The 20,949-nt window shown below is 60.8% G+C and overlaps 2 non-coding genes across 2 annotated transcripts; both read left to right on the top strand.

The window, feature by feature from the left end:
• The first annotated feature begins 9,341 nt into the window (after nt 1–9,341).
• LOC131873038 (5S ribosomal RNA) lies at nt 9,342–9,460 on the top strand. The gene has a single exon (XR_009371077.1). It is a non-coding gene; the product is annotated as a 5S ribosomal RNA (ribosomal RNA).
• A 7,804-nt stretch (nt 9,461–17,264) lies between these two features.
• LOC131873035 (5S ribosomal RNA) lies at nt 17,265–17,383 on the top strand. The gene has a single exon (XR_009371074.1). It is a non-coding gene; the product is annotated as a 5S ribosomal RNA (ribosomal RNA).
• The last annotated feature ends 3,566 nt before the right edge of the window (nt 17,384–20,949 follow it).

Genomic DNA, 20,949 nt, shown 5'->3' with positions numbered 1-20,949 from the left:
GAGGCGAGGGATGCGGCGAGAAGGACCCAACGGCTACACGGAAGAGGCTTCGGGGCCGCCTCGGAATGGTCCAAGCATCGGACGCGCTTGGGGCGACTACCAGTGACAACCCCTTATCCCACGACGCGTCCGATACACAGATAGTTCCAAGGCGGCCGAGGAGCCTCACCGCATAGCAATCGGGGTGCGAGGCGAGGGATGCGGCGAGAACGACCCAACGGCTACACGGAAGAGGCTTCGGGGCCGCCTCGGAATGGTCCAAGCATCGGACGCGCTTGGGGCGACTACCAGTGACAACCCCTTATCCCGCGACGCGTCCGATACACAGATAGTTCCAAGGCGGCCGAGGAGCCTCACCGCATAGCAATCGGGGTGCGAGGCGAGGGATGCGGCGAGAAGGACCCAACGGCTAGACGGAAGAGGCTTCGGGTCCGCCTCGGAATGGTCCAAGCATCGGACGCGCTTGGGGCGACTACCAGTGACAACCCCTTATCCCGCGACGCGTCCGATACACAGATAGTTCCAAGGCGGCCGAGGAGCCTCACCGCATAGCAATCGGGGTGCGAGGCGAGGGATGCGGCGAGAAGGACCCAACGGCTAGACGGAAGAGGCTTCGGGTCCGCCTCGGAATGGTCCAAGCATCGGACGCGCTTGGGGCGACTACCAGTGACAACCCCTTATCCCGCGACGCGTCCGATACACAGATAGTTCCAAGGCGGCCGAGGAGCCTCACCGCATAGCAATCGGGGTGCGAGGCGAGGGATGCGGCGAGAAGGACCCAACGGCTAGACGGAAGAGGCTTCGGGTCCGCCTCGGAATGGTCCAAGCATCGGACGCGCTTGGGGCGACTACCAGTGACAACCCCTTATCCCGCGACGCGTCCGATACACAGATAGTTCCGAGGCGGCCGAGGAGCCTCACCGCATAGCAATCGGGGTGCGAGGCGAAGGATGCGGCGAGAAGGACCCAACGGCTAGACGGAAGAGGCTTCGGGTCCGCCTCGGAATGGTCCAAGCATCGGACGCGCTTGGGGCGACTACCAGTGACAACCCCTTATCCCGCGACGCGTCCGATACACAGATAGTTCCAAGGCGGCCGAGGAGCCTCACCGCATAGCAATCGGGGTGCGAGGCGAGGGATGCGGCGAGAAGGACCCAACGGCTAGACGGAAGAGGCTTCAGGGCCGCCTCGGAATGGTCCAAGCATCGAACGCGCTTGGGGCGACTACCAGTGACAACCCCTTATCCCGCGACGCGTCCGATACACAGATAGTTCCGAGGCGGCCGAGGAGCCTCACCGCATAGCAATCGGGGTGCGAGGCGAGGGATGCGGCGAGAAGGACCCAACGGCTAGACGGAAGAGGCTTCAGGGCCGCCTCGGAATGGTCCAAGCATCGGACGCGCTTGGGGCGACTACCAGTGACAACCCCTTATCCCGCGACGCGTCCGATACACAGATAGTTCCGAGGCGGCCGAGGAGCCTCACCGCATAGCAATCGGGGTGCGAGGCGAGGGATGCGGCGAGAAGGACCCAACGGCTAGACGGAAGAGGCTTCAGGGCCGCCTCGGAATGGTCCAAGCATCGGACGCGCTTGGGGCGACTACCAATGACAACCCCTTATCCCGCGACGCGTCCGATACACAGATAGTTCCGAGGCGGCCGAGGAGCCTCACCGCATAGCAATCGGGGTGCGAGGCGAGGGATGCGGCGAGAAGGACCCAACGGCTAGACGGAAGAGGCTTCAGGGCCGCCTCGGAATGGTCCAAGCATCGGACGCGCTTGGGGCGACTACCAGTGACAACCCCTTATCCCGCGACGCGTCCGATACACAGATAGTTCCGAGGCGGCCGAGGAGCCTCACCGCATAGCAATCGGGGTGCGAGGCGAGGGATGCGGCGAGAAGGACCCAACGGCTAGACGGAAGAGGCTTCAGGGCCGCCTCGGAATGGTCCAAGCATCGGACGCGCTTGGGGCGACTACCGTTGCCAACCCCTTATCCCGCGATGCGTCTGATACACAGATAGTTCCGAGGCGGCCGAGGAGCCTCACCGCATAGCAATCGGGTTGCGAGGCAGATTATTGGGAAGGGAACCCCCTGGGATGCGGCTCAAGCAGTGCCCAAAGGGACTGGAATGCGGAATCACATCGAGAGACCCAAATGCTATACGAGGGCTCAAATCGAATTATCGATTTGGCCACGACATGGACGCATCGGAACGACTACCTTTGCCGAACCACTCGCAATTGCATCCATACCGAAACCAATAGACATTTCCGTTAGAGCCCTCGCATAGCATTCGGGAATCTCGCATGCCCCTCTAAATCGACCAATGCTGGCGCTCAATGAAAATCCGAGCGCTACCACCGTTCGAGCGCCAGCATTGGTCGAGTTAGAGGGGCACGGGGGAGAATGCTCCAGTCAACACCTCCCCTATATAAGTTATTTGTCCGATTCTCGCACAACCGTAGTCTGCCTCGTCGAATCAAACAACGGTCCCAGATTCCGACTTCCGTTCCGTAGAGACCCAAAAGCTAGATGGAGGCTCGCAAGAAAGAGAGTCGGCGCATAGCAATCGGGTTTCTCGAACGTTTAGGGACCGAGCTCACTTGCGGATAGGGCAAAATCCGCCAAGCAACCCAAAAGCTAGACGGGGGCTCGAATCGAATCGCCTAGGCGGCCACAACAACGACGTGTTGGATCGACTACCAGTGCCAAACCATTCAGCAAGACTAGTCTGTGTCGAGGCCGGATAGAGATTCTCAGAGAGCGCCCGCATAGCATTTAGGAGACCTGCCGCGTCCCTCACACTCGACAAATGGTGGTGCACGTTTATAAATCCGAGCGATCCCAACCCTTTCAAGCACCAACATCGGTCGAGATAGAGGGGCACGGAGGGGGCTGCGTGAGACAACACAGTCCCCTATATAAGTTATTTGTCCGATTCTCACACATCCGAAGAATGGTCATCAAATCGGACAACAGCCCAAACTTCCGACTTCCGTCCCAGAAAGCCCAAGAGCTATCTAAAACGTTCATGGCCGGAACTCGATCGCGGCTATACCAGTCCGCCAAGCAACCCAAAAGCTAGACTGGAGCTCTAGTCGAATCACCTCTGTGGCCATTGCAAGGACGTGTTGGAGCGACTACCATTGCCGAACCATTCCGCAGGTCGAGTCCATACCAAGGCCGCATAGAGATTCACGATGAGCTCCTGCATAGCAATCAGGAGACTTGCCGTGTCCATCACAATCGATAAATCCTGGTGCAAGATTTTTGCATCCGAGCGCTCCAACCAGTCGAGCACCAGCATCAATCGACATAAACGGGCACGGGGGGAGGATGCTCGAGAACACTACCTCCCCTATATAAGTTATTTGTCCGATTCTCAAGCAGCCGAAGTCTGGTCATCGAATCGGGTCAAAGACCACAACTTCCGACTTTACCCACAATGCAAGTCATCGAATCGAACATCGGCCCCCGAGTCGGACTCCATGCGTATGTCAGGTCATCGGACCCAAATTCCGCCTTCCTGCGCATGGCGGGCCATCAATATCAACTCGGTCATCGGACCCAAACTCCGCCTTTTTGCGTATGGCACGCCTTCAAATCGGTCATCGGACCCAAATTCCGCCTTCCTGTGCATGGCGGGCCATCAACATCAACTCGGTCATCGGACCCAAATTCCGCCTTTCTGCGCATGGCACGCCATCAACTCGGTCATCGGACCCAAATTCCGCCTTCCTGCGCATGGCAGGTCATCGGACACAAATTCAGACCTCGCCAATATGCCTACGTATCGAATCGGTCATCGGACCCAACTTCCGACTTCATCCATACTGTAGGGTCTTTGAGGTTGGCGCGGTGCGCTCAACCCAGGGAGTCGACCCATCGAAGCATACACCTCCCCTATATAAGCTATTTGTCCGATTCCCACACCTGTGTAGTTTGCACCTCTGACCAGGACATCGACCCCAACTTCCGAACTCGACTGCAACGACGGCACCAGCGCCTTGGTGCGCACCTTGCGACGCACAGTCCCAACATTCGCCTTCCTGCACATGGCAGGTCATCGGACCCAAATTCCGACCTCGCGAGTATGCCTACATATCGAATCGGTCATCGGACCCAACTTCCGACTTCATCCATACCGTAGGGTCTTTGAGGTTGGCGCGGTGCGCTCAACCCGGGGAGTCGACCCAACGAAGCATACACCTCCCCTATATAAGCTATTTGTCCGATTCCCACACCTGTGTAGTTTGCACCTCCGATCAAGACATCGACCCCAACTTCCGAACTCGCCTCCAACGACCGAACCAGCGCCTTGGTGCGCACCTTGCAACGCACAGTGCCAACATTCGCCTTCCTGCACGTGGCAGGTCATCGGACCCAAATTCCGACCTCGCGAGTATGCCTACATATCGAATCGGTCATCGGACCCAACTTCCGACTTCATCCATACCGTAGGGTCTTTGAGGTTGGCGCGGTGCGCTCAACCCGGGGAGTCGACCCAACGAAGCATACACCTCCCCTATATAAGCTATTTGTCCGATTCCCACACCTGTGTAGCTTGCACCTCCGATCAGGACATCGACCCCAACTTCCGAACTCGACTAAAAAGACCGCACCAGCGCCTTGGTGTGCACCTTGCAACGCACAGTGTCAACATTCGCCTTCCTGCACATGGCAGGTCATCGGACCCAAATTCCGACCTCATGAGCATACCTACTAATCGAATCGGTCATCGGACCCAACTTCCGACTTCATCCATACCGTAGGGTCTTTGAGGTTGGCGCGGTGCGCTCAACCTGGGGAGTCGACCCATCGAAGCATACACCTCCCCTATATAAGCTATTTGTCCGATTCCGACACCTGTGTAGTTTGCACCTCCGCTCAGGACATCGACCCCAACTTCCGAACTCGCCTGCAACGAGCCGAACCAGCGCCTTGGTGCGCACCAAAAGTGCGCACTTTTGGAGGGCACTTTTGTGCGCTCCAAAGGTGCGCACTTTTGGAGGGCACTTTTCTGCGCTCCAAAGGTGCGCACTTTTGGAGGGCACTTTTTGGAGGGCACTTTTCTGCGCTCCAAAGGTGCGCACTTTTGGAGGGCACTTTTTGGAGGGCACTTTTCTGCGCTCCAAAGGTGCGCACTTTTGGAGGGCACTTTTTGGAGGGCACTTTTCTGCGCTCCAAAGGTGCGCACTTTTGGAGGGCACTTTTTGGAGGGCACTTTTCTGCGCTCCAAAGGTGCGCACTTTTGGAGGGCACTTTTTGGAGGGCACTTTTCTGCGCTCCAAAGGTGCGCACTTTTGGAGGGCACTTTTTGGAGGGCACTTTTCTGCGCTCCAAAGGTGCGCACTTTTGGAGGGCACTTTTTGGAGGGCACTTTTCTGCGCTCCAAAGGTGCGCACTTTTGGAGGGCACTTTTTGGAGGGCACTTTTCTGCGCTCCAAAGGTGCGCACTTTTGGAGGGCACTTTTTGGAGGGCACTTTTCTGCGCTCCAAAGGTGCGCACTTTTGGAGGGCACTTTTTGGAGGGCACTTTTCTGCGCTCCAAAGGTGCGCACTTTTGGAGGGCACTTTTTGGAGGGCACTTTTCTGCGCTCCAAAGGTGCGCACTTTTGGAGGGCACTTTTGTGCACTCCAAAGGTGCGCACTTTTGGAGGGCACTTTTCCTGTGCTCCAAAGGTGCACACCTAGGTGAGCACCTTCGACCACACCTTGTAGCACACCAAACTCTGACTTTCGACTTCATCCGCAATGCAGGGTCTTTGAGGTTGGCGCAATGCGCACAACCAGGGGAGTCGACCCATCAAACCCAACACCTCCCCTATATAAGCTATTTGTCTGATTCTCATACATGCGTAGCCTGCAGGAGCAATTAGGACATCGACCCCAACTTTCGGCTTCTAAACGAAAACAAGGTCTTTGAGGTTGGTGTAATGCGAACAACTAGGGGAGTCAACCCATCAAACCCAACACCTCCCCTATATAAGCTATTTGTCTGATTCTCATACATGTGTAGTCTACAGGAGCAATTAGGACATCGACCCCAACTTTTGACTTCTTAACGAAAACAAGGTCTTTGAGGTTGACGTAATGCGCACAACCAGGGGAGTCGACCCATCAAACCCAACACCTCCCCTATATAAGCTATTTGTCCGATTCTCATACATGTGTAGCCTGCAGGAGCCATTAGGACATTGACCCCAACTTTTGACTTCTTAACGAAAACAAGGTCTTTGAGGTTGGCGTAATGCGCACAACCAAGGGAGTTGACCCATCAAACCCAACACCTCCCCTATATAAGCTATTTGTCTGATTCTCATACATGTGTAGCCTGCAACAACGATTAGGACATCCACCCCAACTTCTGAATTCGTCTGCGTTGACCGCACCAAAGGTGCACGCCTTGGTGCTCACCAAAATCCGACTTCCGACTTCTTCTGCTATGCGGGGTCTTTGAGGTTGGCGCAGTGCGCACAACCAGGGGAGTCAACCCACCGAATGCAACACCTCCCCTATATAAGCTATTTGTCTGATTCTCATACATGCGTAGACTGCAGCAATGATTAGGACATCCACCCCAACTTTTGACTTCTTAAACAAGACAGGGTCTTTGAAGTTGGTGCAGTGCACACAACCAGGGGAGTCGACCCATCAAACGCAACACCTCCCCTATATAAAGCTATTTGTCCGATTCTCATACGTGTAGTCTGCAGCAGCGATTAGGACATCGACCCCAACTTCCGAATGCACTTTGGTGCTCACCTCGGTGCACACTTTGGTGTGCACCTCGGTGTGCACCAAAGGTGCGCACCTTGGAGCGCACCAAAGGTGTACACTTTGGAGCGCACCACATAGGGTCTTTGAGAGGTTGGCGCAGTGCGCACACCAAGGTGGGTGTTGAGGTGCGTGCCGAGGTGGGTGGGTGCTAGGGTGCGCTCCATGGTGGGTGCCAGGGTGGGTGCGTGCTAGGGTGGATTCCAAAGAGGGTCATAGGGTGGGTGCCAAGGTGGGTTGGTGATATAGTGGGTTCAAAGGTGGGTACTAGGGTGGGTTCCAAGGTGGGTCACAAGTTGGGTGCCAGGATGCGTGGGTGTTAGGTTGGGTGCCAAGGTGGGCTCCTGCGTGGGTGGGTGCTAGGGTGGGTTTCAAGGTGGACGCGAGGGCGGGTGCCAAGGTGGGTAACAAGTTGGGTGTTAGGATGGGTGAGTGCTAGAGTGGGTGCCAAGGTGGGTGGGTGCTAAGGTGGATGCCAAGGTGGTTCACAGGGTGGGTGGGTTCTAGGGTGAGTTCCAAGGTGGGTCACAGGTTCAGTGCTAGGGTGGGTGTCAAGGCGGGTGTCGAGGTGCCTGGGTGCTAGGGTGTGGATGCCAATGTGGGTCATAGGGTGGGTACTAGGGTGGGCTGCAATGTGGGTGCCAAGGTGGGTAACATGCTCGGTGGGTTCTAAATTGGGTGCCAGGGTGGGTGTGCACCCACCTTGCCCGAGGTGGGTGCCAAGGTGCCAGTGTGGGTGGGTGCTAAGGTGGATGCCAAGGTGGGTGAGAAGGTGGGTGATAGGTTGAGTGGTAGGATGGGTGGGTGCCAAGATGGGTCACAGGGTGGGTGCAAGGGTGGGTAGGTGCTAGGGTTGGTGTCAGGGTGGGTGGGTGCTAGGTTGGGTTCCAAGGTGGGTGCGAGGGTGAGTGTCAAGGTGGGTCACAGGTTAGGTGCTAGGATGGGTGAGTGCTAGGGTGCAAAGGTGCCAGGGTGGGTGCTAGGATGGGTCGATGCTAGGGTGAGTGGCAAGGTGGGTCCACAAGTGTCAAGGTGGGTGCCGAGGTGGGTGCCAAGTCGGCGACTGCTATGGTGGATGCCAAGGTGGGTCACGGGGTGGGTGCCAAGTTGCTAGGTTGGGTTCCAAGGTGGGTGCCAACGTGGGTGCTAGGGTGCGTGGGTTAAAGGGTGTGTCACAACGTGGGTGCCAGGATGGGTGCGCACCCACACTGGCCAAGACGGGTGCGGGTGCAAGGTTGGGTTCCAAGCCCGGTCACAGGCTGGGTGCTAGGATGGGTGGGTGCCAAGGTGGGCACCAGGGTGGGTGCACCCACCCTGGCCAAGGTGGGTCACGGGGTGGGTCCTAGGGTGGGTAACGGGGTGGGTACTAAGGTGCGTGCCAAGGTGGGTCATAGGGTGGGTGCCAAGGTGGGCACCAGGGTGGGTGTGCACCAACCCTAGCCAGGGTAGGTCACGGGGTGGTTGTCGGGGTGGGCGTCAAGGAGCCAAGGTGGGTGGCAAGTAGCCAAGTTGCGTGCCAAGGTGGGTGTCGGGGTGGGTGCCAAGGATCCAAGGTGGGTGCCAAGGAACCAAGGTGGGTGTCTGGGTGGGTGCCGAGGTGGGAGCCAGGGTGGGTCCCAAGGTGAGTGCAAAGGTGGGTGCCAGGGTCAAGGTGAGTGCCAATGTGGGTTCCAAGGTGCCAGGGTCAGGGTGAGTGCCAATGTGGGTTCAAAGGTGCTAAGTTGGGTGCGAGGTTGGGTGCGAGGGTGGGTGGGTGCCAAGGTGTGCTAGGTGGAAGCCCGGGTGGGTCGGCATCCCATGGGTGTCGAGTTGGGTGCCTGATGGGTGCTTCTTGTCAAGTTTTAGTCGTCGGGACTCATTTCGAGCCTTAGAGGTCGTTTCTTGTCCGGTTGCCCTGTCTTCGACCTGGGAACCCAATTTTGGTCCTCGGGTCCCATTTTTTTTTGTCTCGCATCCCACTTTTGGCCTGTGGCCTTTTCGGGGTCGATTCTCGTTTTGGGCATCAGAGCATGTTTCTTCTCCTAAAACCCAATATTTGTTTATTAAGTCTCGGAACACATTTTTGTTCTCGTGGACCCATCATGGGTCTTGGAACGCATTTGTGGTCCTTGGGTCCCATTTTGCATCCCGAAACTTGTGTTTTGGTGCTTGATCCCTATTTTGGGTGCCCACCTTGCACCAAGTGCGCACCCGGGGCAAACCGAGCGCCTTGGTGCACCGGGGCAAGATCGAGCGTGCACCCGAGGCGCCCCGAACATGCACCAAGGTGCACTCGGCCCACATGTGAGCGCAGGTCGTTGCGCCCGAGGTGGTGTGTGGGCACCGCGTTGCAGACGGGACACTGCACGCACACGACGCCCCCTCCAGGTGCACGCACGTAGGCCGGGCCGGGTGCACACCCGACGCCCTAGCAAGGTGCGCGCACCCGGGCAGGGCTCACACTTGGCGAACGGGGCGCACTTCGCGAGGGAGGGTGTGCACCTCGACGGGGGTGGGTGGCCGGGGTGGATTCGCACGTGGGTCGCGGTTTGCTAAGTACACACTGCGACAAGCTCATAACGGGTGCGATCATACCAGCGTTAGTGCACCGGATCCCATCAGAACTCCGCAGTTAAGCGCGCTTGGGCCGGAGTAGTACTGGGATGGGTGACCTCCCGGGAAGTCCCGGTGTTGCACCCTTTTTTAGTTTTTCGCCGGGCGTCGCAATGCTATTTGAATAAACCTTTTGCCCGTTTGCGTTCTCGTCGGGGCCGGGCCGGGCCGGGGTGCGCTGCCCGCACTACCGCGCGCGCGGGGGCGACACCGAGCGCGCACCCGAGGCGCCCCGAGCACACAGGCCACGGTGCAACCCGGGCGTTGTGCGCGCACCCCGGTGCGCCCGAGGTGCTGCGCGCGCACCCAGGTGAAATCGGTGTGCACCTCGGCCAGTGCGCGCTCGGTCGAGTCGCGCACGTTGGCCAAGGTGCACGGTGATGTTTCTTACTCTAAGGTTCCGCACCAGACGCCCGGGACAGGTGAGCGAAGCTGGGCGGGGCCGGGTGCGCGGCCGGGGCAGGTGCACGCAGCTGGAGAGAGCTTTGGAGCACACTTCGGAGCGCACCAATGATGCGCTCCATTCAAAAGTTTCCTGAAAAGGCAAAAAAAGTTGAGATTATAGAATTTCCCACTTGAGAGATTGTAAAAAAAAAAAATTTAAAATGAAGGAAACGCGGGTGCCAAGGTGTGCGCAGCCCAGCCAAGGTGTGCGCACCAAGGCGCCCACCCTGGCGAAGGTGCACGCAAGGTGCGCACCCGAGGCAAACCGGACAATTAACCCAACTTTCGACTTCGCGCGCACCTTGGAGCGCACTTCGGAGCGCTCCTTGGTGCGCACCAATCTTGGGCACCTCGGAGTGCACCATGGCGCCCACCAAGGTGCGCACCCGGGGCAAACCGAGCTCCGACTTCGTGCGCACCTTGGAGCGCACGAAAGGTGCGCACCATGGCGCCCACCAAGGTGCGCAGCCCAGCCAAGGCGTGCGCATCAAGGTGCGCACCCTGGCGAAGGTGCGCACCCGGGGCAAACCGAGCTCCGACTTCGTGCGCACCTTGGAGCGCACAAAAGGTGCGCAACCCAGCCAAGGTGTGCGCACCCCGGTCAAACCGAGCTCCGAATCGTGCGCACCAGAGGTGCACGCCATCGTGCGCACCTTGGAGCACACTTCGGAGCCCTCCTTGGTGCGCGCCGATGTTGCGCACCTCGGAGCGCACCCGGGGAAAACAATGCAATTAACCCGACTTTCGACTTCGTGGGCACCTCGGAGCGCTCTCGGGTTCGCACCTCGGAGCACACCGAGGTGCGCACCTTTGATGCGCTGCCTTCACCAATTTCCAGAAAAGGCAAGAAAACATTGAGAAGGTGTGCGCACCGAGGTGCCCACCCTGGCGAAGGTGCACGCGAGGTGCGCACCCGGGGCAAACCGGGCTCCGACTTCGTGCACGCCGCACCTTGGAGCACACTTCGGAGCGCTCCTTGGTGCGCACCAGGGCGCGCAACCCAGCCGAGGTGCCCACCCCGGCGAAGGTGCACGCGAGGTGCGCACCCGGGGCAAACCGGGCTCCGACTTCGTGCACGCCATGGTGCCCACCGCGGCGAAGGTGCACGCGAGGTGCGCACCCGGGGCAAACCGGGCTCCGACTTCGTGCACGCCGCACCTTGGAGCACACTTCGGAGCGCTCCTTGGTGCGCACCATGGTGCCCACCAGGGCGCGCAACCCCGCCGAAGGTGCACGCGAGGTGCGCACCCGGGGCAAACCGGGCTCCGACTTCGTGCACGCCGCACCTTGGAGCACACTTCGGAGCGCTCCTTGGTGCGCACCATGGTGCCCACCAGGGCGCGCAACCCCGCCGAAGGTGCACGCGAGGTGCGCACCCGGGGCAAACCGGGCTCCGACTTCGTGCACGCCATGGTGCGCACCGCGGCGAAGGTGCGCACCCGGGGCAAACCGGGCTCCGACTTCGTGCACGCCGCACCTTGGAGCACACTTCGGAGCGCTCCTTGGTGCGCACCAGGGCGCGCAACCCAGCCGAGGTGCCCACCCCGGCGAAGGTGCACGCGAGGTGCGTACCCGGGGCAAACCGGGCTCCGACTTCGTGCACGCCGCACCTTGGAGCACACTTCGGAGCGCTCCTTGGTGCGCACCATGGTGCCCACCAGGCCGCGCAACCCAGCCAAGGTGTGCGCACCAAGGTGCACGCGAGGTGCGCACCCGGGGCAAACCGGGGTCCGACTTCGTGCACGCCGCACCTTGGAGCACACATCGGGGCGCTCCCGGGTTCGCACCGGCGTTGCGCACCGTGGTGGGCACCTCGGAGCACACCAAGGTGGGCAGCGAGGTGCGCACCTTTGATGCGATGCCTTCACTAATTTCCATAAAAGGCAAAAAAAAAACGAGATTTTAAAATTTCCGTTTTGAAAGATAGTGAGAAAAAGGGAATGCTGGTGCCATCTTGAGCCCGCCCTGGTGCGCAGCCCAGCCAAGGTGTGCGCACCAAGGTGCCCACCCTGGCGAAGGTGCGCGCCCGGGCAATTAACCCAACTTCCAACTTCGCGCGCGCCAGGGTGGGAGCGCACCCAACAACCGGGCCTGGGAAGAGCCAATGCGAGAAACCCCACCAAACGCTCTGACAAAAAAAGAGGGGGCGCTCCAGTAACCCCGCTTCGGAGCGCACCCTGGGCAAACCCAGCCAAGGTGCCCACCCCGGCCAAGGTGCAGGCGAGGTGCGCACCCGGGGCAAACCGGGCTCCGACAACGTGCACGCCGCACCTTGGAGCACACTTCGTAGCGCTCCCGGGTGCGCACCTCAGAGCACACCAAGGTGGGCAGCGAGGTGCGCACCTTTGATGCGCTGCCTTCACTAATTTCCAGAAAAGGCAAAAAAAAAAGAAGATTTTAAAATTTCCGTTTTGAAAGATAGTGAAAAAAACGGAACGCGCGTGCCATCTTGAGCCCGCCCTGGTGCGCAGCCCAGGTAAGGTGCCCACCCTGGCAAAGGTGCGCACCCGGGCAATTAACCCTACTTCCGACTTCGTGCGCGCCAGGGTGGCAACCGGGCCTCGGAAGAGCCAATGCGAGAAACCCCACCAAACGCTCCGACAAAAAAAGAGGCGGCGCTCCAATAACCCCGCTTCGGAGCGCAGCCGGGGCAAACCCAGCCAAGGTGCCCACCCCGACGAAGGTGCACGCGAGGTGCGCACCCGGGGCAAACCGGGCTCCGACAACGTGCACGCAGCACCTTGGAGCACACTTCGAAGCACTCCCGGGTGCCCACCGGCGTTGCGCACCGTGGTGGGCAGCGAGGTGCGCACCTTTGATGCGCTGCCTTCACTAATTTCCAGAAAAAGGCAAAAAAAAATGAGATTTTAAAATTTCCGTTTTGAAAGATAGTGAAAAAAAAGGAACGCGGGTGCCATCTTGAGCCCGCCCTGGTGCGCAGCCCAGGCAAGGCATGCGCACCAAGGTGCCCACCCGAGGTGCACACCCGGGGCAAACCGGGCTCCGACTTCGTGCAGGCCGCACCTTGGAGCACACTTCGGAGCGCTCCTTGGTGCGCACCATGGTGCCCACCAGGGCGCGCAACCCAGCCAAGGTCTGCACACCAAGGTGCCCACCCCGGCGAAGGTGCACGCGAGGTGCGCACCCGGGGCAAACCGGGCTCCGACTTCGTGCACGCCATGGTGCCCACCGCGGCGAAGGTGCACGCGAGGTGCGCACCCGGGGCAAACCGGGCTCCGACTTCGTGCACGCCGCACCTTGGAGCACACTTCGGAGCGCTCCTTGGTGCGCACCATGGTGCCCACCAGGGCGCGCAACCCAGCCAAGGTGTGCGCACCAAGGTGCACGCGAGGTGCGCACCCGGGGCAAACCGGGGTCCGACTTCGTGCACGCCGCACCTTGGAGCACACATCGGAGCGCTCCCAGGTTCGCACCAGCGTTGCGCACCTTTGATGCGCTGCCTTCACTAATTTCCAGAAAAGGCAAAAAAAAACGAGATTTTAAAATTTCCGTTCTGAAAGATAGTGAAAAAAACGGAACGCGGGTGCCATCTTGAGCCCTTCCTGGTGCGCAGCCCAGGCAAGTTGTGCGCACCAAGGTGCCCACCCTGGCGGAGGTGCGCGCCCGGGGCAATCCGGGCTCCGACTTCGTGCACTGCATGGTGCCCACCAAGGCGCGCAACCCAGCCAAGGTGCCCACCGCAGCGAAGGTGCACGCGAGGTGCACACCCGGGGCAAACCGGGCTCCGACTTCGTGCACGCCGCACCTTGGAGCACACTTCAGAGCGCTCCTTGGTGCGCACCAGGGCGCGCAACCCAGCCGAGGTGCCCACCCCGGCGAAGGTGCACGCGAGGTGCGCACCCGGGGCAAACCGGGCTCCGACTTCGTGCACGCCATGGTGCCCACCGCGGCGAAGGTGCGCACCCGGGGCAAACCGGGCTCCGACTTCGTGCACGCCGCACCTTGGAGCACACTTCGGAGCGCTCCTTGGTGCGCACCATGGTGCCCACCAGGCCGCGCAACCCAGCCAAGGTGTGCGCACCAAGGTGCACGCGAGGTGCGCACCCGGGGCAAACCGGGGTCCGACTTCGTGCACGCCGCACCTTGGAGCACACATCGGGGCGCTCCCGGGTTCGCACCGGCGTTGCGCACCGTGGTGGGCACCTCGGAGCACACCAAGGTGGGCAGCGAGGTGCGCACCTTTGATGCGATGCCTTCACTAATTTCCATAAAAGGCAAAAAAAAAACGAGATTTTAAAATTTCCGTTTTGAAAGATAGTGAGAAAAAGGGAATGCTGGTGCCATCTTGAGCCCGCCCTGGTGCGCAGCCCAGCCAAGGTTTGCGCACCAAGGTGCCCACCCTGGCGAAGGTGCGCGCCCGGGCAATTAACCCAACTTCCAACTTCGCGCGCGCCAGGGTGGGAGCGCACCCAACAACCGGGCCTGGGAAGAGCCAATGCGAGAAACCCCACCAAACTCTCTGACAAAAAAAGAGGGGGCGCTCCAGTAACCCCGCTTCGGAGCGCACCCTGGGCAAACCCAGCCAAGGTGCCCACCCCGGCCAAGGTGCAGGCGAGGTGCGCACCCGGGGCAAACCGGGCTCCGACAACGTGCACGCCGCACCTTGGAGCACACTTCGTAGCGCTCCCGGGTGCGCACCTCAGAGCACACCAAGGTGGGCAGCGAGGTGCGCACCTTTGATGCGCTGCCTTCACTAATTTCCAGAAAAGGCAAAAAAAAAAGGAGATTTTAAAATTTCCGTTTTGAAAGATAGTGAAAAAAACGGAACGCGCGTGCCATCTTGAGCCCGCCCTGGTGCGCAGCCCAGGTAAGGTGCCACCCTGGCAAAGGTGCGCACCCGGGCAATTAACCCTACTTCCGACTTCGTGCGCGCCAGGGTGGCAACCGGGCCTCGGAAGAGCCAATGCGAGAAACCCCACCAAACGCTCCGACAAAAAAAGAGGCGGCGCTCCAATAACCCCGCTTCGGAGCGCAGCCGGGGCAAACCAAGCCAAGGTGCCCACCCCGACGAAGGTGCACGCGAGGTGCGCACCCGGGGCAAACCGGGCTCCGACAACGTGCACGCAACACCTTGGAGCACACTTCGAAGCACTCCCGGGTGCCCACCGGCGTTGCGCACCGTGGTGGGCAGCGAGGTGCGCACCTTTGATGCGCTGCCTTCACTAATTTCCAGAAAAAGGCAAAAAAAAATGAGATTTTAAAATTTCCGTTTTGAAAGATAGTGAAAAAAAAGGAACGCGGGTGCCATCTTGAGCCCGCCCTGGTGCGCAGCCCAGGCAAGGCATGCGCACCAAGGTGCCCACCCGAGGTGCACACCCGGGGCAAACCGGGCTCCGACTTCGTGCAGGCCGCACCTTGGAGCACACTTCGGAGCGCTCCTTGGTGCGCACCATGGTGCCCACCAGGGCGCACCCGGGGCAAACCGGGCTCCGACTTTGTGCACGCCGCACCTTGGAGCACACATCGGAGCGCTCCCAGGTTCGCACCAGCGTTGCGCACCTTTGATGCGCTGCCTTCACTAATTTCCAGAAAAGGCAAAAAAAAACGATATTTTAAAATTTCCGTTCTGAAAGATAGTGAAAAAAACGGAACGCGGGTGCCATCTTGAGCCCTTCCTGGTGCGCAGCCCAGGCAAGTTGTGCGCACCAAGGTGCCCACCCTGGCGGAGGTGCGCGCCCGGGGCAAACCGGGCTCCGACTTCGTGCACTGCATGGTGCCCACCAAGGCGCGCAACCCAGCCAAGGTGCCCACCGCAGCGAAGGTGCACGCGAGGTGCGCACCCGAGGTGCACACCCGGGGCAAACCGGGCTCCGACTTTGTGCACGCCGCACCTTGGAGCACACTTCAGAGCGCTCCTTGGTACGCACCAGGGCGCGCAACCCAGCCAAGGTGCTCACCCCGGCGAAGGTGCACGCGAGGTGCGCACCCGGGGCAAACCGGGCTCGGACTTCGTGCACGCCGCACCTTGGAGCACACATCGGAGCGCTCCCGGGTTCGCACCAGCATTGCGCACCTTTGATGCGCTGCCTTCACTAATTTCCAGAAAAGGCAAAAAAAAGAAAAAAATGAGATTTTAAAATTTCCGTTTTGAAAGATAGTGAAAAAAACGGAACGCGGGTGCCATCTTGAGCCCGCCCTGGTGTGCAGCCCAGGCAAGTTGTGCGCACCAAGGCACCCACCCTGGCCAAGGTGGGTCACGGGGTGGGTCCTAGGGTGGGTAACGGGGTGGGTACTAAGGTGCGTGCCAAGGTGGGTCATAGGGTGGGTGCCAAGGTGGGCACCAGGGTGGGTGTGCACCAACCCTAGCCAGGGTAGGTCACGGGGTGGTTGTCGGGGTGGGCGTCAAGGAGCCAAGATGGGTGGCAAGTAGCCAAGTTGCGTGCCAAGGTGGGTGTCGGGGTGGGTGCCAAGGATCCAAGGTGGGTGCCAAGGAACCAAGGTGGGTGTCTGGGTGGGTGCCGAGGTGGGAGCCAGGGTGGGTCCCAAGGTGAGTGCAAAGGTGGGTGCCAGGGTCAAGGTGAGTGCCAATGTGGGTTCCAAGGTGCCAGGGTCAGGGTGAGTGCCAATGTGGGTTCAAAGGTGCTAAGTTGGGTGCGAGGTTGGGTGCGAGGGTGGGTGGGTGCCAAGGTGTGCTAGGTGGAAGCCCGGGTGGGTCGGCATCCCATGGGTGTCGAGTTGGGTGCCTGATGGGTGCTTCTTGTCAAGTTTTAGTCGCCGGGACTCATTTCGAGCCTTAGAGGTCGTTTCTTGTCCGGTTGCCCTGTCTTCGACCTGGGAACCCAATTTTGGTCCTCGGGTCCCATTTTTTTTTGTCTCGCATCCCACTTTTGGCCTGTGGCCTTTTCGGGGTCGATTCTCGTTTTGGGCATCAGAGCATGTTTCTTCTCCTAAAACCCAATATTTGTTTATTAAGTCTCGGAACACATTTTTGTTCTCGTGGACCCATCATGGGTCTTGGAACGCATTTGTGGTCCTTGGGTCCCATTTTGCATCCCGAAACTTGTGTTTTGGTGCTTGATCCCTATTTTGGGTGCCCACCTTGCACCAAGTGCGCACCCGGGGCAAACCGAGCGCCTTGGTGCACCGGGGCAAGATCGAGCGTGCACCCGAGGCGCCCCGAACATGCACCAAGGTGCACTCGGCCCACATGTGAGCGCAGGTCGTTGCGCCCGAGGTGGTGTGTGGGCACCGCGTTGCAGACGGGACACTGCACGCACACGACGCCCCCTCCAGGTGCACGCACGTAGGCCGGGCCGGGTGCACACCCGACGCCCTAGCAAGGTGCGCGCACCCGGGCAGGGCTCACACTTGGCGAACGGGGCGCACTTCGCGAGGGAGGGTGTGCACCTCGACGGGGGTGGGTGGCCGGGGTGGATTCGCACGTGGGTCGCGGTTTGCTAAGTACACACTGCGACAAGCTCATAACGGGTGCGATCATACCAGCGTTAGTGCACCGGATCCCATCAGAACTCCGCAGTTAAGCGCGCTTGGGCCGGAGTAGTACTGGGATGGGTGACCTCCCGGGAAGTCCCGGTGTTGCACCCTTTTTTAGTTTTTCGCCGGGCGTCGCAATGCTATTTGAATAAACCTTTTGCCCGTTTGCGTTCTCGTCGGGGCCGGGCCGGGCCGGGGTGCGCTGCCCGCACTACCGCGCGCGCGGGGGCGACACCGAGCGCGCACCCGAGGCGCCCCGAGCACACAGGCCACGGTGCAACCCGGGCGTTGTGCGCGCACCCCGGTGCGCCCGAGGTGCTGCGCGCGCACCCAGGTGAAATCGGTGTGCACCTCGGCCAGTGCGCGCTCGGTCGAGTCGCGCACGTTGGCCAAGGTGCACGGTGATGTTTCTTACTCTAAGGTTCCGCACCAGACGCCCGGGACAGGTGAGCGAAGCTGGGCGGGGCCGGGTGCGCGGCCGGGGCAGGTGCACGCAGCTGGAGAGAGCTTTGGAGCACACTTCGGAGCGCACCAATGATGCGCTCCATTCAAAAGTTTCCTGAAAAGGCAAAAAAAGTTGAGATTATAGAATTTCCCACTTGAGAGATTGTAAAAAAAAAAAATTTAAAATGAAGGAAACGCGGGTGCCAAGGTGTGCGCAGCCCAGCCAAGGTGTGCGCACCAAGGCGCCCACCCTGGCGAAGGTGCACGCAAGGTGCGCACCCGAGGCAAACCGGACAATTAACCCAACTTTCGACTTCGCGCGCACCTTGGAGCGCACTTCGGAGCGCTCCTTGGTGCGCACCAATCTTGGGCACCTCGGAGTGCACCATGGCGCCCACCAAGGTGCGCACCCGGGGCAAACCGAGCTCCGACTTCGTGCGCACCTTGGAGCGCACGAAAGGTGCGCACCATGGCGCCCACCAAGGTGCGCAGCCCAGCCAAGGCGTGCGCATCAAGGTGCGCACCCTGGCGAAGGTGCGCACCCGGGGCAAACCGAGCTCCGACTTCGTGCGCACCTTGGAGCGCACAAAAGGTGCGCAACCCAGCCAAGGTGTGCGCACCCCGGTCAAACCGAGCTCCGAATCGTGCGCACCAGAGGTGCACGCCATCGTGCGCACCTTGGAGCACACTTCGGAGCCCTCCTTGGTGCGCGCCGATGTTGCGCACCTCGGAGCGCACCCGGGGAAAACAATGCAATTAACCCGACTTTCGACTTCGTGGGCACCTCGGAGCGCTCTCGGGTTCGCACCTCGGAGCACACCGAGGTGCCCACCCTGGCGAAGGTGCACGCGAGGTGCGCACCCGGGGCAAACCGGGCTCCGACTTCGTGCACGCCGCACCTTGGAGCACACTTCGGAGCGCTCCTTGGTGCGCACCAGGGCGCGCAACCCAGCCGAGGTGCCCACCCCGGCGAAGGTGCACGCGAGGTGCGCACCCGGGGCAAACCGGGCTCCGACTTCGTGCACGCCATGGTGCCCACCGCGGCGAAGGTGCACGCGAGGTGCGCACCCGGGGCAAACCGGGCTCCGACTTCGTGCACGCCGCACCTTGGAGCACACTTCGGAGCGCTCCTTGGTGCGCACCATGGTGCCCACCAGGGCGCGCAACCCCGCCGAAGGTGCACGCGAGGTGCGCACCCGGGGCAAACCGGGCTCCGACTTCGTGCACGCCGCACCTTGGAGCACACTTCGGAGCGCTCCTTGGTGCGCACCATGGTGCCCACCAGGGCGCGCAACCCCGCCGAAGGTGCACGCGAGGTGCGCACCCGGGGCAAACCGGGCTCCGACTTCGTGCACGCCATGGTGCGCACCGCGGCGAAGGTGCGCACCCGGGGCAAACCGGGCTCCGACTTCGTGCACGCCGCACCTTGGAGCACACTTCGGAGCGCTCCTTGGTGCGCACCAGGGCGCGCAACCCAGCCGAGGTGCCCACCCCGGCGAAGGTGCACGCGAGGTGCGTACCCGGGGCAAACCGGGCTCCGACTTCGTGCACGCCGCACCTTGGAGCACACTTCGGAGCGCTCCTTGGTGCGCACCATGGTGCCCACCAGGCCGCGCAACCCAGCCAAGGTGTGCGCACCAAGGTGCACGCGAGGTGCGCACCCGGGGCAAACCGGGGTCCGACTTCGTGCACGCCGCACCTTGGAGCACACATCGGGGCGCTCCCGGGTTCGCACCGGCGTTGCGCACCGTGGTGGGCACCTCGGAGCACACCAAGGTGGGCAGCGAGGTGCGCACCTTTGATGCGATGCCTTCACTAATTTCCATAAAAGGCAAAAAAAAAACGAGATTTTAAAATTTCCGTTTTGAAAGATAGTGAGAAAAAGGGAATGCTGGTGCCATCTTGAGCCCGCCCTGGTGCGCAGCCCAGCCAAGGTGTGCGCACCAAGGTGCCCACCCTGGCGAAGGTGCGCGCCCGGGCAATTAACCCAACTTCCAACTTCGCGCGCGCCAGGGTGGGAGCGCACCCAACAACCGGGCCTGGGAAGAGCCAATGCGAGAAACCCCACCAAACGCTCTGACAAAAAAAGAGGGGGCGCTCCAGTAACCCCGCTTCGGAGCGCACCCTGGGCAAACCCAGCCAAGGTGCCCACCCCGGCCAAGGTGCAGGCGAGGTGCGCACCCGGGGCAAACCGGGCTCCGACAACGTGCACGCCGCACCTTGGAGCACACTTCGTAGCGCTCCCGGGTGCGCACCTCAGAGCACACCAAGGTGGGCAGCGAGGTGCGCACCTTTGATGCGCTGCCTTCACTAATTTCCAGAAAAGGCAAAAAAAAAAGGAGATTTTAAAATTTCCGTTTTGAAAGATAGTGAAAAAAACGGAACGCGCGTGCCATCTTGAGCCCGCCCTGGTGCGCAGCCCAGGTAAGGTGCCCACCCTGGCAAAGGTGCGCACCCGGGCAATTAACCCTACTTCCGACTTCGTGCGCGCCAGGGTGGCAACCGGGCCTCGGAAGAGCCAATGCGAGAAACCCCACCAAACGCTCCGACAAAAAAAGAGGCGGCGCTCCAATAACCCCGCTTCGGAGCGCAGCCGGGGCAAACCCAGCCAAGGTGCCCACCCCGACGAAGGTGCACGCGAGGTGCGCACCCGGGGCAAACCGGGCTCCGACAACGTGCACGCAGCACCTTGGAGCACACTTCGAAGCACTCCCGGGTGCCCACCGGCGTTGCGCACCGTGGTGGGCAGCGAGGTGCGCACCTTTGATGCGCTGCCTTCACTAATTTCCAGAAAAAGGCAAAAAAAAATGAGATTTTAAAATTTCCGTTTTGAAAGATAGTGAAAAAAAAGGAACGCGGGTGCCATCTTGAGCCCGCCCTGGTGCGCAGCCCAGGCAAGGCATGCGCACCAAGGTGCCCACCCGAGGTGCACACCCGGGGCAAACCGGGCTCCGACTTCGTGCAGGCCGCACCTTGGAGCACACTTCGGAGCGCTCCTTGGTGCGCACCATGGTGCCCACCAGGGCGCGCAACCCAGCCAAGGTCTGCACACCAAGGTGCCCACCCCGGCGAAGGTGCACGCGAGGTGCGCACCCGGGGCAAACCGGGCTCCGACTTCGTGCACGCCATGGTGCCCACCGCGGCGAAGGTGCACGCGAGGTGCGCACCCGGGGCAAACCGGGCTCCGACTTCGTGCACGCCGCACCTTGGAGCACACTTCGGAGCGCTCCTTG

The sequence above is a fragment of the Cryptomeria japonica genome, unplaced genomic scaffold, assembly GCF_030272615.1.
Source record: "Cryptomeria japonica unplaced genomic scaffold, Sugi_1.0 HiC_scaffold_998, whole genome shotgun sequence".
NCBI lineage: Eukaryota > Viridiplantae > Streptophyta > Pinopsida > Cupressales > Cupressaceae > Cryptomeria > Cryptomeria japonica.
The sequence above is the reverse complement of the archived record's forward strand: the minus strand, read 5'-3'. Positions and strand labels throughout refer to the sequence as shown.